The following is a 23,610-nucleotide window of genomic DNA, read 5'->3' as shown; positions in this document are numbered from 1 at the left end:
AAACTAACAGTTTTCAAGTTTCACTTAACTCTTTACCGCTCATCACAACCCAAACTGCAAACTGTCCTTATTGGTGCCCACCAGTTCTCACCGCACTGTCTTTGGAAGGCAGAGCTTTCCTGAGACCCCTTTGCGTTCTGAAGTGTTTTGAGCTAAAGCAATATTCAGTGCAAACAGTTGTCACATTATTTTCAACATCACTAGCAAACTGTTATTTAGGGATATCTTTCTAATAATGGTTCTGCACAAGGGAGTAATTATTTTTTAAAAATGTGTGTGTGTATGTAGAAGAGTTTCTGTCTGTTATCTGAATGGCACTGCTGTTAACTCAAGCACAGAGACTCTGAGTAGCTCTGTCAGTTCTACTTTACTTTAACAGACTCACAGGCACCGGAGATGAGAACAATTTTCTGCTTGTTTATTTGAGGGATTCTTATTCTAACTGTGGAAACCTGACTCAGCCTAATTTCCACATCTTTTCAGTGTCTTCTTTGATATGAGTATTTTCACTTCGCTTTACGACTCCCCTCTGTCAACTCAAATACCACATCCAAACCATTTGATGAATAATTAAACCTAAACTAAAAAACTATGGAAGCAGGGGAATTTAAAAGTAATCAGACTCTTCTGCCTTTCTATATCAACACAAAAGACTCTCAACGCTTTGGTTTGCCATTGCACACCAGTGAGGAAACACACATGAGATGATCTTAACTTCTCCCTATAAATAAGGCAGGACTTTTAGTCAACAGTCAGTGCTGGTTTAACTCAAGTGCTCTTATTGCTGCTGTCTTTCCAAAAGTACCCGTATCCCAGTGTCCTACCAGACTTTGATGTCTTCTCTGAGCTTTCCATTATTTGTCCAACTGAGCAAATTCAGTTACTTCCCTGGCTGGTCTGTAAAGCACTGAAAACGAAGGATTGCTTGCATGAACATGCTACTTGAATGATACACACAAAAATAGCACCAGAAGTCTTCTCCCTTGTCATCAGAAACAGTTATGTATCTCCTGCAAAGTCTGATTTTATTATTGTCTTTCTGACCTTTGTCATGCTTGTTCTTCCCTTTTACAAGTTTTACCATGAACCTGGAAAATGCACACCGTTCACATTACAAGACAGATGTCAACACTTGCCTGAAGCTTCTTCCTTTTTCCTTTCCCTTTCTTTCCTACCATTTGCTGGAGTGTTAAAACATTATAACCTTCCCAAAGTGATCTCAATAGTAATCCTTAGTTGCTACGGCATGAGAGAAACAGATGTTGAGTGGTTCTTTTCTGCCACTTCAGGTGTAAGTAATACTACTATATCAGGTACACAGATTCTAACCACTCGCCCACACACCGTGCAAGTTCAGTGACGTAATCAAGGCTGACACTGACTGGGGAAAAAAAATGAACTAAGTTATTTTGCATTATAACACCCAATGCTTTATCCATACAACAAACCAAATCTAGCACACACAAATGGAAAGGCTTAACGATAGATACCTGTTACATCATGGACAAGCTACCTGTAGAAAGATAGTTAAAGGAAAGATGTTTGAAATGGTTGAAGAGAAGCAACTAATTCAAGCTCTTCTAACACACAGAATCATAGAATGATTTTGGTTGGAAAAGACCCTTAAGATCATAGAGTCCAACCATAATCCAACTCTGGCACTAAACCATGTCCCTAAACATGTAAACATCAGGAAGGGGCTACAAGATTGGCCTATAATCAGCACTGCCTGGTGGGTACCACACAAAAATAAGTTGTTTATCAAAAGCTGGGTTCCTACTAGCAATGTTGTAAGAAGGCCTTTTCTCTTGTGACTGAATTGAGGATGACGAGGAAAATGACAATACTTTTCAAAATTCTTTGTATTTCAACTAACCAAAGTCAAAACAAAGCTTCCAATATTTCTGCTCAGTACAAGAAGTCCACCAAAACTATTCCATTTCATTTTTTTATTAACCCCTTCTTACAGGCAGCTAATTGTGACATTAAAACACTTTTTTTCCAAAAGATTCAAAAGCTCAGAAGAAAAAGACTCTGACTTTTCAAATTAAAGGTATCACTTCAACATTTCAGAATGCTTCTCCTTGTGTCTCCACTTTAAAAGAATAATCCACCATCCCTGTGAGGGTACAGCAATGCGATAAACATATCTTAAATTACTTCCCTAACGTGAGAGAAAGGAGTTCAGCCTTAATGAACCAGCCCTCTTGCCGAGGCTTTTGCATACCACCCTGAACCAGACCCTTCTCTCCAGGCTTGATGTGAAAAGGTCACTGGCCTTTTATCTGGAGAAGATAGCCCCTGTGAAGTCCAACCAGCTCCTTGTTTCATCTGACACCAGTACAACAGCCTCTGCTCTGCTGTTACACGACAGGCACCTCCAAATGCCTGATCACATATCTCTCTACTACGACTTGACAGGCTTACGGTGTGAAGGACGTGTTAAAGCTCATTCCATTTGGAAAAGAACATCTTTAACTGCTGAAATTGTATATCCCTCTCCCTAGAAGATGTGCTAAGCAACTGCGAGTTCCTCTTGACAATTAGAAGCACATCCCAAGACTCGCCATTGATTTCAGTGAGCTTTAGATCACAACACATTGGCCAAATGAGACTGTTTGGGTTTAACTTCTTCAAGGGATTTAGGTTGAGTTTGTAAATGCTACAACAGTCTCAGGCAGCAGCACAAAACAACCTGCAGACTCTCGTACTTTCACACCTTAAGCAGGATGAGTTTCCCCACACACATATTGCCCTCTTCTTAAAACCTGATTACACGACACAACAATATTTTATTAATAAAATTATTATTTCTACACAAGACAAGTATGTTTAATTCCATGAGACTAAATCATTCTTTCAGATACTGCTTCTGGTCGAGCTCCGAAACAGTTTAGTTTAAAATCATCCCATGATTGTGAAACAGGTATCTTCGTGGAAATTTCTGAAATTCTATTATCTATATATATATCTATCTATATATAGATATATATCTATATATATACCTTTTTATCTGATTTTGGGTAGAAATCCCTTTCATGCACTAAAGATTAGGACAGTTTTACACACTTCGGGCACACAAAATACCACCAGGGATTCCATAGGTCAAACCTTTCTGACCAAAGAAGCATCTACCTCATAAGGCAAAAGTCCAAATTAAGTATATGACCAGTAACAAGAAACAAATAGATACATTCAGGTGTGAGCTCAGCATCTAAAAAAAGGCAGCTTTAAGAAAATGCAGAAAAACCTGTGGGCAGCCAGTTCATCTTCATCTTCATCTAAAGAGCAGACTGAAGGGGTTTGGACAACGGTCTGCCAATGCAAACAAGGCTGTTGCCAATGGTAGGGAGCTAATCTGTCTTCCTCCATGGCAAATAGGTCAAAAAGTTATACACTTAGCTTGCAGAAGATGGCAAGGGTAGAGAATCTGAAGTTTGGGCACAGATTGCTGCAGCCTGGAACAGTAGAGGGTCCACCAGTAGTGGCCTTGAAGACATCACTTTCTCCAGAGGAGGATCCCACCTGCCAGAGATTTTTGCTATTGATTTTAAACGCATGAGGATTTCTTTCTTGTTGCGAACTTCCAATTGATGAGGAAACGCGGCCTAAGAAGGTGCATTTCTGCAAAACCTATGGTGACAACGCCTTGTGAAAACGATCCAGCTCACCAGTGACAGTGGAAAGGTGGGGAAAAACTCCCCACCCCCAGTATTGTATGTTGTACATCGTTATATACAGAGCTGCTCTTGTTGAGTTTGGAGTGAGCCACCTGGAAAGGAGAGAGAAGCAGGTACTGATATTACACCAGAACATATTGTCACTGCTATAGCCAACTTACCGTCACCAAAACTGCCAATTATTCCCAAGTCACTGATATATTATTTTTTTTAATCCCAGAGAATGATCTTCTGCTGGAGGCTTTTTCACACCCATGACTCTGAAGTATCCCTGTTGGCATGTTGGCTAATTAGGAGCAAAATCCATCTCTTGATGAAATAACAGTGCCACTGAAAATGATTTCTACAGTTAGAAAAAATGCTTAATCAGGCTAGAAGGAGCAGCATCCTAACACTTGCACTAAGCACAGGGAAGAGGTCTACAGCTAGCAATTAACAATGATGAAAAGGACAGTGATTTAAAGCATATTGCCATGACATTTTTATCAAACTAAATGAGTTTGCTCGGCCCAGTGGCTGCATATGCTTATTGTCATTTAGTGTTTGGATAGCAACACATCAGGCACTGAGTATCAGGAGGTGCCGAATTTAATAAGTCATTTTGACACTGGTGTGAAACGAGCAAATCAGCATTCTGAGGAATGTGTTCACACTCTGAGCAGACAGGCAGACATCCTAAGCATGTGAGGTGACACCAATCAACAAAAAAAAAAGGGGAGGCGGGATAGAGAGGGAGCGAGAGATGAAAGCCAGGAGAAGAAACAGGCAGCAATACTCTGATGAAAAACTAGTTCTGTCCTGTCTCTTGGTTTGGCTGGTTGGTGTCAACAAAGCAGATTTCTTTTCACTAAGGCTGAGACACGCTGCATATCTTCGATGGCATAAATCTCATGTATTATTTAAGCCCTACATGGATTATCTGAAATGAACTAAAATTAATGTCATGGAAACCTTTCAGGCCTTCTTATTGCTTTAGCAGCAATGCAAAATTCCTGCCACGTGCACAGTTAATCAAACTTGTTTTCAAGCACAACAAGGCTGGCTGTGCACATGTACTCTGAGAGCCGCTCAGACACATTTCCCCCCGAAGCCCAGAGGAGCTGTGCCTGTGTAAGCAAACTAAGGCTCTGGCTTTTCATGACTTTCAAAGAGTCGGCAGCAGTTTTGATCCTGCTCCTCTGGCCTCTGCAGATTGGCTGCTCGTTCCATCCTTCGCCTCCGAACCCTCTTTATAGTCTCTTTACCTCAGGGTATGTCTGTAGTGCAGAGGTACCCAAGTTAGCTATAAAGCTCGCCCACTCAGGTGCTGCTGTAGATGAGTTTGTGTGGAGCTCAGCGCAGACTGATTTACCCCTGTTGTCACTAATTCATTTAAAGCTAGTTGTGTACCTGACAGACTCACTCCTCACATTCATCCTTACCCCCCAAAAAACATTGGTACTAATTCAAGAACCCTTTTGCATCTTGAGATTTATCTCAAACTGTGCCTTAACTACAGGGCTCACACATACTATCTTCCCCAGTCCTGGATACCTAAAAATTAAAATGGTAAAGTCTCAGGAGGAAATTGTCATCTCCTTGTCTTGCAGAGCATCAGTAGATATGTTAGGACATGATAAAACAACTGTTACGAAGAAGAAAAATGAGCCACTTGGAAATATAATGTAGTGTAGGAGCAGCATTAGAGAGATGTGGTGGAAAGGGAGGAAGAAGAGAGATGAAAGGATCTTCCTCATATGTGCTGTAAACATCCCATCAACCAAAGTGTACTTTTTGGACTGACTCCACGCCCCAGTTTGGAGTTACACTGTTCCCCACAAAAGATGAAAACTTTGAGCTATCTGTAAGTAAATACATCAAAAAAGAAAAAAAAAAAAAGAAGAAGAAATGAGATACCATTGCTACCAGAATCAAGTAATGCTATCAACGTGTATAACCCACATTTGATGAGGTGTCCACTAAAAAACAAGGATAGTTATTATCTTGCGGGGTTGATGGGAGGTCTCAAGAGAATAGCATCAGGTTTGCAACACCAGATAAAAAACAGACTGAGATGATTTCCCTACTTGTCACAGGAACTCCTCAGACACTGCTGCACCTGGACAAGTCACAGACTATGTCAAAAAGCTGGTAGCTACCAGTTTCTCCCCCTCCATCCCCCCAATACCAGTGACCAGGACAAACGCTGTCTTCAGTACAGCTTCAGCAATGAAGCAGAACACAAACATTTTGGCCAGAAGCCTCCTGCAAGAGATGGTACTTCATGGCTTGGAGAGATTCAGGAGATGGCACCTTCCACTTCAGCAGGGAAAAGCACTCACCAAATTTCCCCAGCCCTCACACACAAGTGGGGCACAGGCTGGGGGGGCATTTTTCAGGCTCGAGGGGTTGGAATTCAGCTGCCAGCACATGACAACTCTGGGTTATTAAAGTTAAAAGTGTGTTATATTGGTTGTTAAAGTTTTCAATAAGGACTGAAACAAGAGCAAAAGGGGCTCTGGGACCACAAAAATCCTTGTTATAGGAAGAGCTGTATATGGTGCTGGACATAGAGTGAGGGACACACAGCTGTGAAAGACCGAGGGAGCAGGAGGAGGATTACTGAGCATGCAGACTTGCAAGTGGGTCAGAGCCATCCAGCCAGAACATGCTGGGAAAAGACAGGCGGGAGCACTGGTGGAGGTCTTGGTCTCTTCTCTCACATAGCAAGTGACAGGAGGAGAGGAAATGGCCTCAAGTTGTGCCAGGGAAGGTTCAGATTGGATATTAGGAAACATTTCTTCATTAATGGGTCGTGAAGCACTGAAACAGGCTGCCCAGGGAAGTGGTGGAATCACCATCCCTGGAGGTGTTTGAAAGACGTGTAGATGAGGCTTTCAGAGACATGGTTTGGGGCTAGAGTTAGGTTATGGTTGGACTCAATGATCTTAAGTGTCTCTTCCAACCAAAATGATTGTATGATACTCTTCTCATGGCCCAAAATACATCCCTCTTCCAGGGTTTAGTTGGCTAAGCTAAAGAGTCTAGCTGGCTGAGTCCAAGGTCAGCTACTTCACTGATATGAGCTGTTATGAAGAAAGCCAGAAGCAAGAACCTTCCCCTACATTTCCCTTGGGAAATGCTTTTAAGCTGAGGCTTTACCACCTTTGGTAACTGTCAGGGAGCACTGAGTGCTGGCTGCCCTGTGAGGGACAGGAATCCAGGATCAGGGCAGGATAATAAAGCGGGTACCAAGCACTGACCTCACCAACATGGAGTTGGGATGGAAATCAGCATGTCCAGGTCAAGATCAAGGCAAGAGACAGTGATCAGGGTCAGACACAGCCCAGTGATCACCTGCAGTGATGGGGCGGGTCTGATGTCAAGCCAGGGAGCCCAGTCAGCAGATCAAGGTCAGGCTCAGAGCTGTGGCAGCACGAGACTATCGCAGATTCAAGAAGAGACTGGACAATGCCCTCAGACACATGGTGTGAACTGTGGGGTTGTCCTGTGCAGGGAAAGGAGTTGGACTCGATGATACAGCTGCTGCAAGGCTGTGATGGGGCATGGGTAGGGATCAGCAGTAAAGCCCAGCTTAAAAGCAGTACCCAAGGGAAAAGAAGGGCAGGACATCACTTGTAGCTTTCTTCACAACAGCTCTTATCAGTGAAGGAGCTGACCTTGGGTTCTGCTCGCTAAAATCTCTAGCCTAGCCAGCTAAACTCCTAGAAGGAGGCTGTGCCCTGGGCCTGACAGCTCCAATTTCTCAGGCCCCACATCAGTCATCTCTCACTCCTACTTACAGGAAAGACCATAAGAGAAAAAACAGGGTTTGATGGACCAGGTTGTCCACTCCATTACCATGCATCGTAAACTCTAGCAAGACTGAGGTAGAAGAAAAATTGCTGAAGGCAAAACCAGTGCCTGCTACAGCAACGTTCAAAGGCCATGTGTCAGCTGAGGAAATTAACTTCTCAGCGCTCTGAAATTCAGTCTCTTCTCTGTGACCATGAGTTGCAAATATTTTTTTATTTTTCTTTAGTGTTCAGAAGCCAGTTTATCTGTATCCTCAGTCCCTGCAGGGAAAGGAGCTAGAGCAAAACACAGAGAGAGAGGACTTCTAAGACCTACACATCCTCCATCCTTGTCTAACTTGAGGGCAGGGAGAGAACTAACTATGGACCCAAACTGAACATCACTTTGTTCTTTCATCCTTCATGGAAAAGGTACATCCAAACATCACACCAAAGCTGCACTCTTTTTGTCTTCAGGCTGCAGCAGTTTACACAGCCCAATTTCAAATGCCTCGCACCCTCTGGAATGTGTAAAAGGTGCAATAAAATTTTTACTAGCTGAAATTGTAATAGACTTTTCCCTCTTTGGTCTTTCTTCCCACACTCTCTCCCAAGACCTTGCAGTTCAGTGTGTGGGCAGCACAGCCTTTTTCCATCCAGTTGCTGAATTGCAACATTAATACTAGGCAGCAAAGGCATATCAGCCCAAAATGAAAAGGCAGCTTTTTTGAGACCTTCATCCTGAGTTAATACCTTTTCCTTCCATGTAGTTACTTTGGCACTAACTCAGTGCCCAAGAGGGCACTGCAACTCTGGCTATCTGATGGGAAGACAGTGCTAATGCAGCTTCCTGGTTGGTGGCCAGATGCAGCATGAACACTGCACAGCGTCCTCATGTCCCTGAAGAAGAGTAAGAGCTTTTCCCCTTGTTTTCTGAGCTGCTTGCATGCACAATGCTGCACAGCACGAAATCAAACACTGTCCCTAAGTTGCGCCACCAGAGGTACAATGAGGTCATGTTGTGGGTAAATGTTTCAAAAGAGACCTAAGACAACCTAAATGAGGACCTTCCACTTGGGAAGGAGCATGAGTGCACAAATACATCCCTTTGCTTCCAGCTTAAAATGAAACAGCGGTGATACCAGAAACACTTTGCAAAAGACTTGCAGAGTCTGCAAATACCTCTGTTTTGTTCTGTGTGCAATAACCCATTTTGTGCCTGTTTTTTAAATAGCGACTTCTCTCTGCTCCTAAATAGCTTGTTGTTATGTTGCCTTATTCCAGTCTGGTTGCACCTGCTAAGTATGCTCTAAACCAGGAACACCACCCAGAGAGTAAAGTACTGTTCAAGCTAAATAGGAACAGCACAACTTAAGCCCCAAGGGAGATTTGCTCACCACATCTTCAAGCCCGAACAGCTCTAACTTGTCACTCTTTCATTTTGAGGTGGAGAGATCGGAATATCAAATCCCATCAGGAGATGTCCAAGCATGTTCAATATTTTTTTCTTTTCTTTTTTCCTCTTAGCCTACCATAAAAATCACATTTTCTCCTTTGTTGGGGGAAAAACAACAACAACAATACCAACAACAAAACCCACCTGATACAATTCAAACATTTAAATGAGTGACAAGTGAGCCACAGGCTGGATTTTGTTTTACTAAAGCAGGTACCACAGATGGAACAGAGAGTAGGTTTCACTTTAGGTGAAAATGGCTCAAAATCCACCAAATTATGCAGCCCAAATATACAACTCTGCATACATCAGGTATTACATAGGCAAAAGCAAGTAAAAGAACGGCAGATGGACAAGTGTATGGTCTCCTGTTCATTTTCCAGTCAAGCTATAAAGATAGCTGTGTGGTTTCCCTCCCAGACTGGCAGCTTTTGGAGTGACAAGCTACAGTGGCCATATATGACACAAGAAGGTTTTACCCATTTCTAAGGAAGGACAGATTCTGAAATGCCGGGTTTGGCACCTGGGACACGGCAACCCTGGCTGTACATACAGACTGAGTATGAGAGGCTGGAGAGCAGTTTTACAGAGAGGGATCTGGGGGATCTGGTCAACAGTAAGTCCCTGGCAGCCAAGAGGGTCAACTGTGTCCTGGGGTACATCAAACACAGCATCGCCAGCCCGGCAAGGGAGGTGATTGTCCCGCTCAGCTCTGCACTGGTGCAGCCTCACCTGAAACCCTGTGTGCAGGTCTGGGCGCCACAGGATAAAAAGGATATAAAGCTACTGGAGAGTGTCCAGAAGAGGACTACAAAGTCAGTGAAGGGTTTGGAGAGGAAGCCATATGAGGAGCAGCTAAAGTCACTTGGTTTGTTCAGCCTGGAGGAGACTGAGGAGAGACCTCATGGTGGCTACAGCTTCCTCACAAGGGGAGGAGGAGGGGCAGGTGCTGAGCTCTTCTCTGTGGTGACCACTGATAGAACCTGAATGAATGGCAGGAAGATGTGCCAGGGGAGATTTAGGTTGGACATTAGGAAAAGGTTCTTCACCCAGAGGGTGGTGGAGCACTGGAACAGGCTCCCCAGGGAAGTGTCACAGCCCCAAGCCTGACAGTGTTCAAGACAACACCCTCAGACACATGGTGTGAACTTCAGGTTGTCCTACGCAGGGACAGGAGTTGGACTCAATGATCTTTGTGGGTCCCTTCCAACTCAGGACATGCTATGATTCTATGATTCTGAAGGTGGTGTATGCTGGTGAAACACTATTTCACATTCCTGCTACAAGCAGCCTGCAGATATTAGTTAAAACTTCCAGGACACTACAGAGGTAAGAAAGGTCAATTTAAAAGCATCAACAGGTCGAGTCTAAAAACAGAAAATCACCCTCTTGAGTGCCTCCTCTTGAGTGACTCGCCAAGTAAACATCTGCTGGCCAAGGGGACAGCACTGTTATCAGCTGCTACTTGGACCTCCAAAGGCAATTTCACTGCTCTGCCATTAGCTGAGGAATTATACTGGATGGCAGAGAAGCCAATGCTGGGAGACTGGAGACCTCCTCCAAGAAATGGAAATTAGATGATGGACCTGTCATCATGAAAGTCATGAAAGATGAGAAGCAAAAAGAAAACACAGCCTAAGTAATAATACAAAAGATTTTTGTTTTCTTTCCTCCAGGCCTTCACTAACAAAAATAATTTTGTTTCCTGAAGACCATGCCTGAGTATTGCTAATGCACAATCTTCTACAGCATCCATTGGAGGTACAAATATAGCACTGCTGCTTCCTACTGGAACAGGCTGCGAACTGCCCTGTATTCGTTATTTTTTCTTGCTGGTTTAACTTTGCTCTTGCTTTTAAAATATCTTCTTTTCCATGGGCATTAAGTATAGACATTTCATGTTGGCTGAGGAACTTATATGATGGGAAATTACATTTTAATGATTAGCGCACAAAACAAAAACCCCATATGGCAATAGAAAAGCTGGATTAGCTAGAACTCCAAGAGGATAACTCAGTGTCCCACACAGCTGCTTTCTGGGTCCTAAAAAGGGATTGAAGTTAAAGTTGTACTAATTATACCCAGGTGTAGAATGAGAGCTGGTTTTCATTTCTTTTCAATCTGAACGAAAGGACTGTTTTTCAGCCCAGATTAATTTGTCCAGAGGGCCTTTAAAGGGTGTGGCTTTAATTTGCATCTGGCTTCAGTTTTGGGGTTCCTAGCAGCACTACCTTTATGAACTCTTATCAAATTAATTGAGCACTCATGCATAACTCAACTGGGCACAACTGCGTAAATTAATTGGGTGTGCAAGCGTGAAGAAATTGGGTTCTCATGCATGAATCGATTGGGCACCCATGCATGAATTAACTGGGCATGCAAGCGTGAGCTAATTGGGCACTCAGGCGTGAACTGATGGGGTGCTCAGGCATGAAGCCACGGGGCACTCAGGCATGAACAAGTCGGGCGCTCACGTGTGAATGCAGCAAACCCTGCAATTTATGCCCAATACATCCTGCCCTTCGCCTCTGTGAAAAACACACAGGCACTGTTTCAACATCGATCCATTATAAACTCTACTTTCAACATCATCACAATCTTAACATACACCAATTATAAACTCCACGCTCGCTCCTGTGGACCAGGCAGTAGGAATAAGCGCTGTACCATGCACACATTGATGGGCGCAGCAATACAAGCCGCTAATTCTGAGCAAGAGTCTCCCCTTTGCACTGAGTGCTTGTTAACGCTTCCTTTAGCAGCCCCTTACTCTAAAACAGAGACCCTCTGCTTGACTGCCCAGCTCTGCCAAGTGCTTCTGGGCTCTCTGGAGACCTGCGTGGTAGACACAGCCCCCCTGCACCCCGCAGCACAGCAGCACGCAGTTCTCCTGGACTCTCCCAGCCACACTGACTCTCCATGGAAGGTGCTCTGGGATCTCCAGTGCTGAGACAGCCCAGGCTGCAGGTCACTGAGGCTTGGAGCAGAACCCTTGCCATCGTTTCCCAGTCACCTTCCTGTCCCTCATGACCTTGCTCCAGTAGCTTCAAACCCTCCATGTTCCACCTGCTTACACACTGTCCTCGCCTACTCCCTCACCAGACATGATGGACTCACCACAACACCCCTAATTCCCAATATCAGAATCAATACTTCTTGAGCCTCCAAGTCACTCAAATTACTCTTGTCCCCAGGCAATGCCAGATCTGTGCGCTTTCTGCATTCCCCACTGTTTACTGCAGTGTGCAAACAGCATTCACGGAGGAAATTTTACTTAAGGTATTGTCAGTTAAAAGAAGAAAACATAAGCAATTAAACACTTAAGAAAGCACCTTTTCTCCCCCTTTCCTAGGCTTCACTTAAGCCAAATACACCTTCCTAATCTCAGCTTCTCTTGTTTGCACTATAGGTTATACTTGGTCCGTGAACTGGTGGGCGATGCAGAAGTTTGGGGCTGTGTACACAACAGTTCCTTCTGTCTGCCACTGCTTCACGTGTCCCGCTGGGTCTCTTCCCCTCTCCCTGGCTTCCCAGTGTCACTGTGCTGGCATAGGTCACCCATGGCTACAGTCATTCAAAGTGTCCCTGCCCTGGTGTGGGTTGTCCATTGGCTGCAGTGATTCAGGCAAGCACCCCTTAGGCGTGGAGCATCCTCTTCCATGCACGTCTTCTCTGCCATCTTCCTGTCTGCACCCCAGCATCTCTGCATGCTGTCTGCACTGGGGTACTGTGGGCTCCTCTGAGGACCTGGCATTTTGAGATGCCATATTAACTTCAGAGCCGGCTGCCACCTGCACAGGACAGGCCATGGCCAGCACCCATACTGGTAATGCTGCAGCGTCTGGATCACAGAATCACAGAATGGTTGGGGTTGAAAGGGACCTCTGGAGATCATCCAGTCCAACCCACCTGCTAAAGCAGGTTCACCAGAGCAGATCACACAGGAATGTGTCCAGGTGGGTTTGAATGTCTCCAGAGAAGGAGACTCCACAGCCTCTCTGCACAGCCTGTTTCAGGGCTCTGGCACCTCAAAGTAAAGAAGTTTCTCTTCATATTCAGATGGAACTTCCTGTGCTTCAGTTTGTGCCCATTGCCCCTCATCCTGTTGTTGGGCACCACTGAAAAGGGCCTGGTCCCATCTTCTTGACACACACTTTTCAGATATTTATAAGCACTGGTAAGATTCCTTCTCAGCCTTCTCTTCTCCAAACCCTGTTTGTCCAGTGTGGCACTCGTGTGAACTCATGGTGCACTTGGGGGGTGGACTCCTTGGATGCTCATGCATGTACTAATTGAGCACTCATGCACGGGTAAAGTGGGTGCTCATGCAGAACTAATAGGACTCTCGAGTGTGAACTGATTGGGCTCTCAAGCATGAACTAATTGGGCACTCATGCATGAACTATTTGAGCAATAAAGCATGCACTAATTGGGCACCCATGCGTGAAGTAATTGGGTGATCAGGCATGAACTAATAGGGTGATCATGCATGAGCTAATTGGGGGCCCTGCTCATGCATGGACTAAATTGGCACTCATGCATGAGCTAATTAGGTGCCCATGCATGAATGTAGTAAACCCTGCAATTTAATCTAAATACCTTCCACCCCTTCCCCCTACAAAACACATATTTAAGAGCTGTTTCAACATAAATACACTACAAACTCTAGTTTCAACATCCTCACAATCCTAATATGCAGTAACTGTAAACTTCATGCTTCCTCCCTGCAGAACAGACAGTAGGGATTAACATTTTACCAATATGTACACATGCTCTCTAAAATTCCATTCCTTGCCCCATAAACCACATTACAGTGGCTAATATCATACAATCATTGAGACTGGAAAAAACTCCTAAGATCACTGAGTCCAACTGTTAATCTAACACTACGAAGTCCACCACTAAACCACGTCCTTAAGCACCACATCTACACAGTCAGAACACCTTACCCATCACAAACTCTACTCTTTGTCCTGGTAGACCAGACTATATGGGCTAATGTAACAAAGTACATATGCACTTACTAAAATTCTACCCCTTCCCATGGAGTCAGATTACAGGGATTATCATCATCACCACAGTCTCAACTTTCATCTGTTACAATCTCCACCCCTTTCCCTTGGGGACTAGATTATTTGGGTCAACCTCATCACTGTCTGACTACACATACCCTTCCCAGACCTCAACCCTCATCTCCACAGATCATACTGGAGGGGTTAATATTGTAACAACCTAAGTGCACATGTATTATTATGGCCCTCAGGACATAAATCACAGGGTTTACTGTATTCATGCATGAGTGTCCAATAAAGTCACAAAGGGATGCCCAACTAGTTCATGCTTGAATGCTTGATAAATTCATGCATGAGCACCCACAAATATGTGCATGAGTGCCCACTTAGTTTACGCATGGGCACACAAATCCTTCACACCTGAGTGGCCTATCAGTTCATGCATGAGGGTCCAATCAGTTAATACTTGAGCGCCCAATGACTTCAAACATGGGCATGCAGTTAATTCACATCCAAGTGCCAAATTTATTCCAAGTGCCAAATTTATTCCAAACTGCCAATTTATTCCAAACTGCCCAAGTAGCTTGTGCATGAGTGCCCGGTTAGTTCATGCATGAGTGTCTTGTAAATTTATACTTGATTATCCAACTAATCCCTGCAGGGAGGAATAATTAATTAATGCTTGAGCACCCAGTTACCTCACACATGGGCATCCAATTGGTTCAAGATGCCCCATCAGCTCATGCATGACTGCACAATCTGGTTGCAACATGATCCCTAAATTCATGCATGAGAACCTGACCATTTCGTGCATGATCGCACAGTTCCCTTGAGATGAGCACCCAATTTACTCAATCAGTACATGCATGAGCACCTGATGACCTCAGGAGTGCCACACTGGACACACGTAGGAGACTTCAGCAGGGCCAGTGTGGGAGGTGACCATGAACTGCCCTGTGCAGATGGCAGCTGGCTCTGAAGCTGATATAACTGCCCATGGCATCCAAAAATGCCAGGCCCTCAAAGGAGCCCACAGTGCCCCATCATAGAGATGTTTAAGAAAGAGCATCAGACACGAGGGGAAGAGACACGTGGGGAGATGGTAGAGGAGATGCATGGAGAGAAAGATGGCCGTGATGATGTACAGGGTAGACCTGTTCATGGAAGGAGGCCCTCCATGCCTAAGGGGTGTCCCTGAGGGACTGTGGCCCATGAGTGGCCCACATCAGAGCAGAGACATCTTTGAGGGACTGTGGCCTGCAGGCAACTGGCTGCCTGAAAGCTGCCACAGCTGTTCATTGTCACTAATTCCTTTCTGCTGGTGAGGCCATGGGCAGTGCAGGAGAGTGGGGATTGTATGTACCAGTTTGCTGCTGCTGTCTGCTTTCCATTTGTCTTCTTTCACTCCTTTTGAACCCCAGTCTTCCTGCCCTGGCATGGATTGGATGAAGAGCAACATATCATTCCTGTTCTCAAGACACTACTAAGTGCTTTTTTTTCAGTCAGTGAAAACTGCACTTAACATCCTCTGCTGTCTCTTTTCGTAGCAATTATTCAGAGCGCCTTGCAAATGTTCACAGTGCTTACAGCAACATAAAAGGTCAAGCCACATGGCCTCAAGAACATGCACAATGCTGAAGAATAATGTTTCATCCCTAAGCAACAGTGCAAAAAAACTGCTAGTTCAGTGCAATATTCACTGCACTGCATGAAAAAAACAAAGGACTTAGATTGTCAAGCATATCTCAGTACATCCCAGACTACTCTTAAGCCACTCTGGCCATGCAAAGCATTCAGCAGTGCAACAGGTAGCCTGGACTGTATTTGGGAGCCTGGCCCGTTTACTGCTTGTTTCTGCCAAGATATATCTTAAGTTGTAGCTGCCTTTGAAATGCAAACTACTTAGCAACCCATAACATGATGCTTTCTAATGTCTAAAATCCCACACTACTTACTAAAGGCAGGAGGCTTAGGCCTTGAAATGCCAAAGTGTTAACAGAGGTGCACTGACAGAAACAGCATTTGTTTGGAAAACTCATTGATACCAGATCAGGGCCCATCAGTGTCTGTCAGCTGAAAGTCACTTCTCATGTTCCTCTCTGCGCTGACTGGTGCACTTGCTGAGATGTCTCTCCAGCTATGCAAGTCAGGAGGGAAAAAGCTGTAAACTGATCAGAGGGAAAAATAAGCCTAGTCTGTGGCTACATCTTGCCAGTGCAGAACAGCTGGAATTTGTGGCGATGCTGGTTGTAAAATGACTGTTTCAGTGTGAGCTTAGAACTGCCACACTTCCAGAGCCCTCTCCGTCAGGAAAGGGCAGAGTGTTTCTTGACAGACAGGAGGAGAACATCTAGCCCATACAACAGCACCAGCCAAAGGTTTGGCCAAAACCATATTTGGAATTAGAGAGGAATGATCCCTCATGTTGCTGAGATTTAAACTCTGTGAGCATTGGTTCCTCTCCAAATACGTGCATATTGGTTTAACATGCCTGTCTACAATGGCAGATAATCATAATTTATGTCAGCTGGCATCCCCCTGTTTAAGGGAGCCTGCAGCAGGCACTGGGACAGGCAAGTAAAAGAACCAAAAATAAAGGACTGGAGAACGGGAACCATTCTTTGTGTACTCCTGTCTACTGCTTATGTTAAAACACAGCCAGGGTTGACAGAGAGGATGGTTGGGCAGTCTGATCACATACTTAGGGGCATGCTGCATCAATGGCCCCATGGCAAAGAGACTGCCTCTTCTTCTGCCAGGCAAAAACATGCTCCCACCCTGCCTCCCATGGCTGTCAGGCTACCTGAAAACGTTTGTGGTGGCAGCTCCATGCCTCGGCATCCAGGAAATGCAGTAATGCAGTGCAGGAAGCCTATCCCCACTCCTACAGGGTGCCTAAGTATTAATACATATTGGGTTTACATGGCCAAATAGTCTCCTGTGTTCTGGGCAGGCACTCTGGCCCATTTAGCTTAACCACATTCATCTACCTCATTACCCAGCCCCAAAATTAGCATGGAAAAATAAATAGACGCCATATCACAAGAGCCCAGTGTTTAAATGCAACCTCATTCCCTACCTCAACCTGAATCTCACATTCTGCTACAAGCTGACAAGATAATTGTTAGGTAATTACACTGTCTTCATTTCCAAGTGCAGCAAAGATGTAGCAGCAAGAGAATGTACTAGCATGATAAAAATTATATGTTTGTCTGCTTTTCAAAAATTATCCAGCTGGCCTGTATATTACCAAATAAATAGTGGGCTGGAAGGAAACAATGGCTGGAGGATGCTTCAGAGCTCTGTTTGCCGCTCTTGATGTTATTGGCACTTGCAGCTAGACTAATAAGGGTAACAACAAAGGGGAGCTCTCTCTGCAGCTCTGCCTCCCTCACATATTAATGTTGGGGCAGCCCAGATGTGACACCTGCTGCCACCATTGGCACATGGGGGGCACAGTTGGTGCAAGAGAGGGGTGGGATTGCTCAGGAGGCATCCCCACTCTTTCAGCAGCCAAATCTCTGGTAACAATAAGGCAACTCCAGCTGTTTCTATGCTATAGTTATTGCAGACTCAGTAGGTCTAACTGAATTGGCTTTAAAAGCAGCTCAATTCAGGATTGCAAACTACGTCCAAGAGCAATGATGTGGCCTGCAAATATCCTGCGGAGAAAGGTTGGCCAAGCTGCTGTGGCTCTCTTCTGCCATCATTCAAGTGAGACAGCTTGACACTAGTTGTGGTGTGTCCACATGAGCAGAGGTGCCATGGGAGAACAGCTGCTCTTGCACTGAGGTGTTTTTGCTGTCACTGATACCATGACAGTACCACAGAGTGGCTATTTCATCCCTGTAGCTCTGAGGACAAACTGCAAGACGGATCGGTGAGTTCCACTCTGGTCAGGATTTCAGCAACCAGTTATGAAGGACTGCTTTCCCTGCTGTTTACCATAAAACACAGTTTTATTGTTCCCACAAGGCACTGTGCCAATCCAGCAGGAGACACCAACCCTTCACGAAGCCCAGCCCATGAAACTACACAGGTTTTAGTTCCACCCAGGCAGTACGGCTGCTCAGGCAGACATGGCATAAAAATCTAACTGACTAGAAAGAGAATTTTGGTTTGCCTCAAAGGCATCAAAAATGTCTCCAAAATTTCATTTTTGATCTTCATATAAAATCCTAAAAAAACCCTGTGTGGAAATTTCATTTGCCTTCTCAAAGACCTCATAAGAGAACAACATCTCAGTGGACAAGCCTCCAGCATGTCCAGCCACCTTCTGCAATTAATTTTCTGGTTTGTGACTGTTCAGCGAAAAAATAAGCAGTCACATAGGAAGGCAGAGAAAGGCCTGAGTCTCCCAGGTCTATCTGTATTCTGAAATCCCACACTATCATATAGTAATCAAGTGTTTTTACTTCCTATATATTTTAATTGTTGTGTATCTTATTTGGCCATGAGTTTCCTCTCAAGCTATAAAGCACCCCAAAGCCCAGAACTGTAACACTTGAGGCACCAGCATCTGGTTTGATGGCATTACCAAGTACTGAGCACAGTTATATCCCATCATTCAGTTGCAAAGCTTGATGGCCAAAGCATCCGTGGCTGCTGATGCCACAGGAACTTGGTGCACAGCAGTGCAGCAGCTCCTGCATTGTTTGCAACAGACGATTTGGAGGCTTCTTTTGCTTACTGACATCCAATTTTTTCAAAGTATGCCTCTTCCAGAGGTTGTCAGTCACTGGAACAGGCTGCCCTTGGATGTGGTGGAGTCACCATCACTGGAGGTGTTTAAAAGGCATTTAGACGAGGTTCTTAGGGACATGGTTTAGTGCTAGAGTTAGGTTAGGCTATGGTTGGACTCGATGATCCTGAGGGTCTCTTCCAACCAAAATGATTCTATGATTCTACAGTAGGAACATTTTTACTCTCCAAGGTGAATATTTAGTTCAAGATGGAGTGAGGTGTTCAGACCAGGGACGCTAAGTTTTTCTTATTCAAGAGAAGTGCTCTTTGATCTTAGAAAGCCTGAATCTGTTTGTTAACCTGTGTGCCTCTCCTCTCCCCTTCCCAATCCCTCAGCTTTTGTGAGGGACTTGCCTAAATCTGAAACAAAAAATAGTTTTACATTTCCCATCCACCTCCATCCAGCACACTGAAGGCACAAGTCTTTAATTAATGGGGACAATATCCTAAAACACTCTAAAGCAACCCAATGTAAACTTTTTTTTCCTGGGTTATTCCTGCATATTTCAGTTACTAGAATTTTCAGCTAGGGCTATAAGCTGATGATTACTTTTCCTAATCATTGGTTTGATCATGTCTTTCTCCTCTCCTTGAGGGACTCAGAAGTTATCCCTGGGGGCACAGACGGGGTTGAGAAAGCACTCCAGCAGTGGAGACTTTGATCTTTCGTGCTCCCTGTTTTACTAAATAATTTCACATCACAACTCTTGCATTTGGCTGTGAGGACCAGAGATGGATTTGGATATTACAGATAGGGAGACCTGAGGATTCTTGAGTTACTGGGAAAGGGGAAAGAATAGAAGAGCATAGATTGGAACGGACTGGCAGAGAGGAAGAATTTCAAGCCACTTCTCCCTGAAAGTCTGTTCCTTTTTCACTGAAAGTCTGTTTCCACCCGAGCTAGGCCTGTTAGGAAATCTGCTCAGCAGCATCACTGGAATAATGACCTAGATACAGTTCAAGTAAACATTCAAAACAGGTCACTTAAATCACTCTTCAATGGCATGTATTTCCTCCCAGTGAATATGCAGGGCCACAGGTGATAAGTGCAGCTGTAGGCACTGGAAATGTCCACACTAAACAAGATGAATATCAGCCTAAACATCTCAAAAGCCTCAGTATCTTCATCGTCTCAGCATTCCTGAGAGTTATGGCAGCACTACTCTTGACCAAGTTAGGCAAGAAAAATCACAATATACAACTTCAGGCCTAAAACTCAGGCTTAAAAATGGGAGCCTTGCTTTCCTATGCCATCACTGAAGCTTAACAGAATGCAATACAGAGAAATTTCCTAAGCAAAGTGACTTGAGTCAACTCACTCAGGAAGTAAACTGCAGGAAATGGTAAATAAATGTCTCAAGTAAATGTATATACCCAAGAAACTACATGTGCAATCCACAACATGTCTGTAAGTAGGGGGCCTAAACAAAGTCAGAAGCATAAAAGAAAACAACAGAAGCCTGAAAATAGAAAGAGATTCTGTAGTCTTTCCAAAAGCAGATATGCTTTTCAGGAGGTGCACCTTGATTTGGATTAAGTCTTTGTACTGGTTCCCCAGCGAGGAGCCTAGAAGCACTAAGATAGTCTGAGCTGATGGATGAAGCCTCAGCTGTTTCCCTCATTTCCTGCAGTTTCCCTGTAAGGGGAATCAGGCACCTTCCTGGTTGGACTCGATGATCTTGAAGTTATCTTCCAGCCAAAATGGTTCTATGATTCTATGATTCCCTGTGAACCCTGGCTGTGTTCCCTCAGGAGCATTCCCACCAAGACACACTGGCTTGTACAACTGGTAGTTCAGTGGGAAACCCTTCATGACTACACCCCTAAGGTCAGAGCTAGCGCCTGAGCTGTACCACTAGCTGCTCAAAAGGTCTGGGGAACTATTGGAATTATTTACTGAGATTAATCTCAGCATTAAAAGGCATGTATCAGAAAAGCTGTTAGTCACAGAAAGGTCTATATTGTATTGACTGTGGGAAGGAAAAAAGAAGATGCTTCTTGCAAGGGAAACAACCTGAAAACCAGACCATACCAGAAAGTTTGTGCAGCAGTCAGTCCATGTACCAAATTCTCTACTGTTTTCCTGCTGTTAAATAAAAAGTCCTTTCTTCTGCATGAGGCCGGGCCACCAGGATCACAAACAGGCATTCTGATGTTCATGGCAGGATATTCATTTGGCAGACTAGTAAACAGGGATGAGATTTTTATTTATTTTTAAGTCAAAGAAATATATTTGCCTCAGCTTTGGTAGCCACCAGAAAGGTCTACGTCATCCTCTGGCTTTCCTGCAAGCCATCTCTCTCTAGAGATGAAGACACCACACCAGGACACTCAGCTGAAGAGCTTTCATTTGATTTTTTTTAGAGAGTGTCTGAATCTGAATGCCCTGAGCACCTACCAATGTATACACAATGCTACAACTTACAGGGTTAAATATATGAGAAATAAGAGGGGCATATATGTCATGTTCTTTGGGCCAAGCTTTAAATAGTCTCAGCTCCTGTGTAACCTCATCTGGGTGTTCCTGCTCCAGCAGGGGGATTGGACTAGATGATCTTTTGAGGTCCCTTCCAATCCCTAACATTCTGTGATTCTGTGTGATGAACCTTACCGCACCATCTCTGAGATATCTGGGTAACACTCCAGCTCCATCATTTGAGATGTTCTGAAGCTTCTTTTGTTTTGCACCAGGATATCTGCAGCTTTTCATCCATCTTCAGATACTTCCTGCATCAGACATATGGTGCCAGAAGAGAAGTATCTGGAGAATCTTCTCAGCTGAAGAGATAAAGAGAGCACTGTGAGTAGACCAAAAAAATTCAGAACAAGTTTATTTCAAACGAAGGACTGTTGATGTAGGACTCTAACCAAACCCCATCACCAAGGAGAATTTATCCCAGTTAAACTCAAGAGTCTGGCTGTGTATTGCAGTGCCACAATTTTCAGTTCAATAGCTTTGAAAAATAAACTAAGATTCTTGGAAGAAAGAGATGAAAAGGTGCAGAGGTGAAGGATTTTAACAGTTCCAGGATCTTTTTACTGACAGAGGAAGTGCTCTCAGGACATCTCCCCACAACCTGGAAGAATACAGCAAGGCACCATAGCCTGCTTAATCTGAAGAACCTTGTCTCATCTGCATAAGAGTGGTGTTATTTTCTCAGCCTCCTTGGTACCAACAGTCCAAGAGCACCTTTAAATATTGGTGAAACACGCAAACTGCTGCTTTGTTCATACAAGCCAGGGAAAGAAAAGGTGAAGTGAGGTCCCAAACCATGGCTGACACCATGTTCCCTCAGACTTAGTAACGTTCATCCAGCTGAGGACTGAGCCCTATTCATATATTGTTTTCCTCCTCAGAGGAGTAAATGAAGTTGCCATCATAGAAATGCTTTTGGGGTTGCCTTGCTAAAGCAACCTTGATGAACCTTGCTATTCATCACAGCAGCACATTTGAGCCCTGCAGCCCCCCCCAAAATCAAAACATGCCAGGATGTCTGCATTCTTGATCAACATTCTTGAGTTTCCACTCTCCCTGAACACCACCCTTAGAAAAAAAAGAGTGGATGCCAATTTCCCTGCTGGTGCAAGTGAGTGTACTTCCACCAAAAATGAGAAGCTTCGGCCAACTTAAGCTAAAAAAATCTTGATGCTGTTTCTACTCCTGCTTAAAGATGATTTTAGGTCCTGCAGAATTCTCGCAGGATGAGTAACAATGGAACAGTTGTCTCCTAAAGCAGCTTTCACATGGAGGTTTGCAGGCCTTGACAGAGGACATCTCATTACCCACAAGTTTTAGTTCAGGCAAAGAAGTGACTTGTCCAAGTCTCTAGGCTGAACAGCAGCCGAACAAGGATAAGCCCAAGCCCTCGAGACCAGGTTTCAGAGTGGCTGCTTCACAATGATGTTTAACCAAATATATTTTCAATGAGGGACTTTAAAAGGAGGAACATTTCCTTCTTTTTTTTATTGCTCAAAACCACAGCTACCACATTGAGTCACATTTCTGAGCTTTAAAAAAAGCTTGCTTTCAACATTCCTAATTTTTACTGTTTATAAGCCATGACTTTACTGAATGAGTTGTTTTTTTTCCTGTGTAGTTGAATATGCCCTGTATCTAGAGGGTAATTTTGGCTTTAATCTGCTCTAAACGCTAGAATGTCGGACAAGTGAAGCATTTGATGGTGATGATAATGAGTAGCCCATTAAAGGTAATTTTTAAAAAGTTAATGAGCTCTCACTAAGGAATCGACACGTACTGTAATGAAAAATGTTTGCATAAAGAATATAACTTTCTTGCTATTTATTTTACTTTATAGAGAATCTATAAAACTTTTTAATATGCCTTCAATTAATTCAGCATTTAGACAACGCTTGAGTTTTATTTTCATTCTTGCTTCACCATAGTAGGTTACAGAAATCTAGTTTTCTAAGGAAAGCAACTGATATCTCAATTAATCACTCTCTTTTACCACCCTATTCTCTATTGAATGCCCAGGGATTCAATTTTTACACACACACCCCCACACACTTAATTAAGGAAATTCAACAACAAAGTGATTAGTGATAATGACTCTTGTGATTTCTTTAGCTGTGTGGTCACTGTTAGCCACTATTTGAATTTACCAGCATAAATAAAGCCCTTCAGTGACTAAACAAAGTTAAAAGTAGCAATAAATTAAGCCTGCCATGTACACTTGGTTAAACCCTTAGCCAACATAAATACAAGTGGCCTTTTGCTGTGATTTGCTTGGTATAATGACATCATACATTTCCAAACAGAACATTAAGCCCACAGCCAAAAAGCCAACACAATTCCCTTACGTGAATCAAATTGCAACAATCTCAAGTTTGTTGCACTAACTATTCAGTTTCTGGTTTCTATGTCCTCTGTTCTCTTGTGACCACGTTATAAAATAATCTATACAGTGATCTCAATTTTGCATTTT

The 23,610-nt window shown here is 43.9% G+C and overlaps 1 long non-coding RNA gene across 1 annotated transcript in view; it reads right to left on the bottom strand.

The window, feature by feature from the left end:
• LOC110360826 (uncharacterized) overlaps positions 1-23,610 on the bottom strand; it is a 258,208-nt gene that overhangs the window by 150,706 nt on the left and 83,892 nt on the right. The window contains exon 4 of the long non-coding RNA XR_010471912.1: positions 21,276-21,442. This is a non-coding gene — a long non-coding RNA (uncharacterized LOC110360826). The remainder of the gene's footprint in view (positions 1-21,275; positions 21,443-23,610) is intronic.

Source organism: Columba livia, chromosome 3 (genome assembly GCF_036013475.1).
Source record: "Columba livia isolate bColLiv1 breed racing homer chromosome 3, bColLiv1.pat.W.v2, whole genome shotgun sequence".
Classification (NCBI taxonomy): Eukaryota; Metazoa; Chordata; class Aves; order Columbiformes; family Columbidae; genus Columba; species Columba livia.
This window is presented reverse-complemented; position numbering and strand designations above follow the sequence as displayed.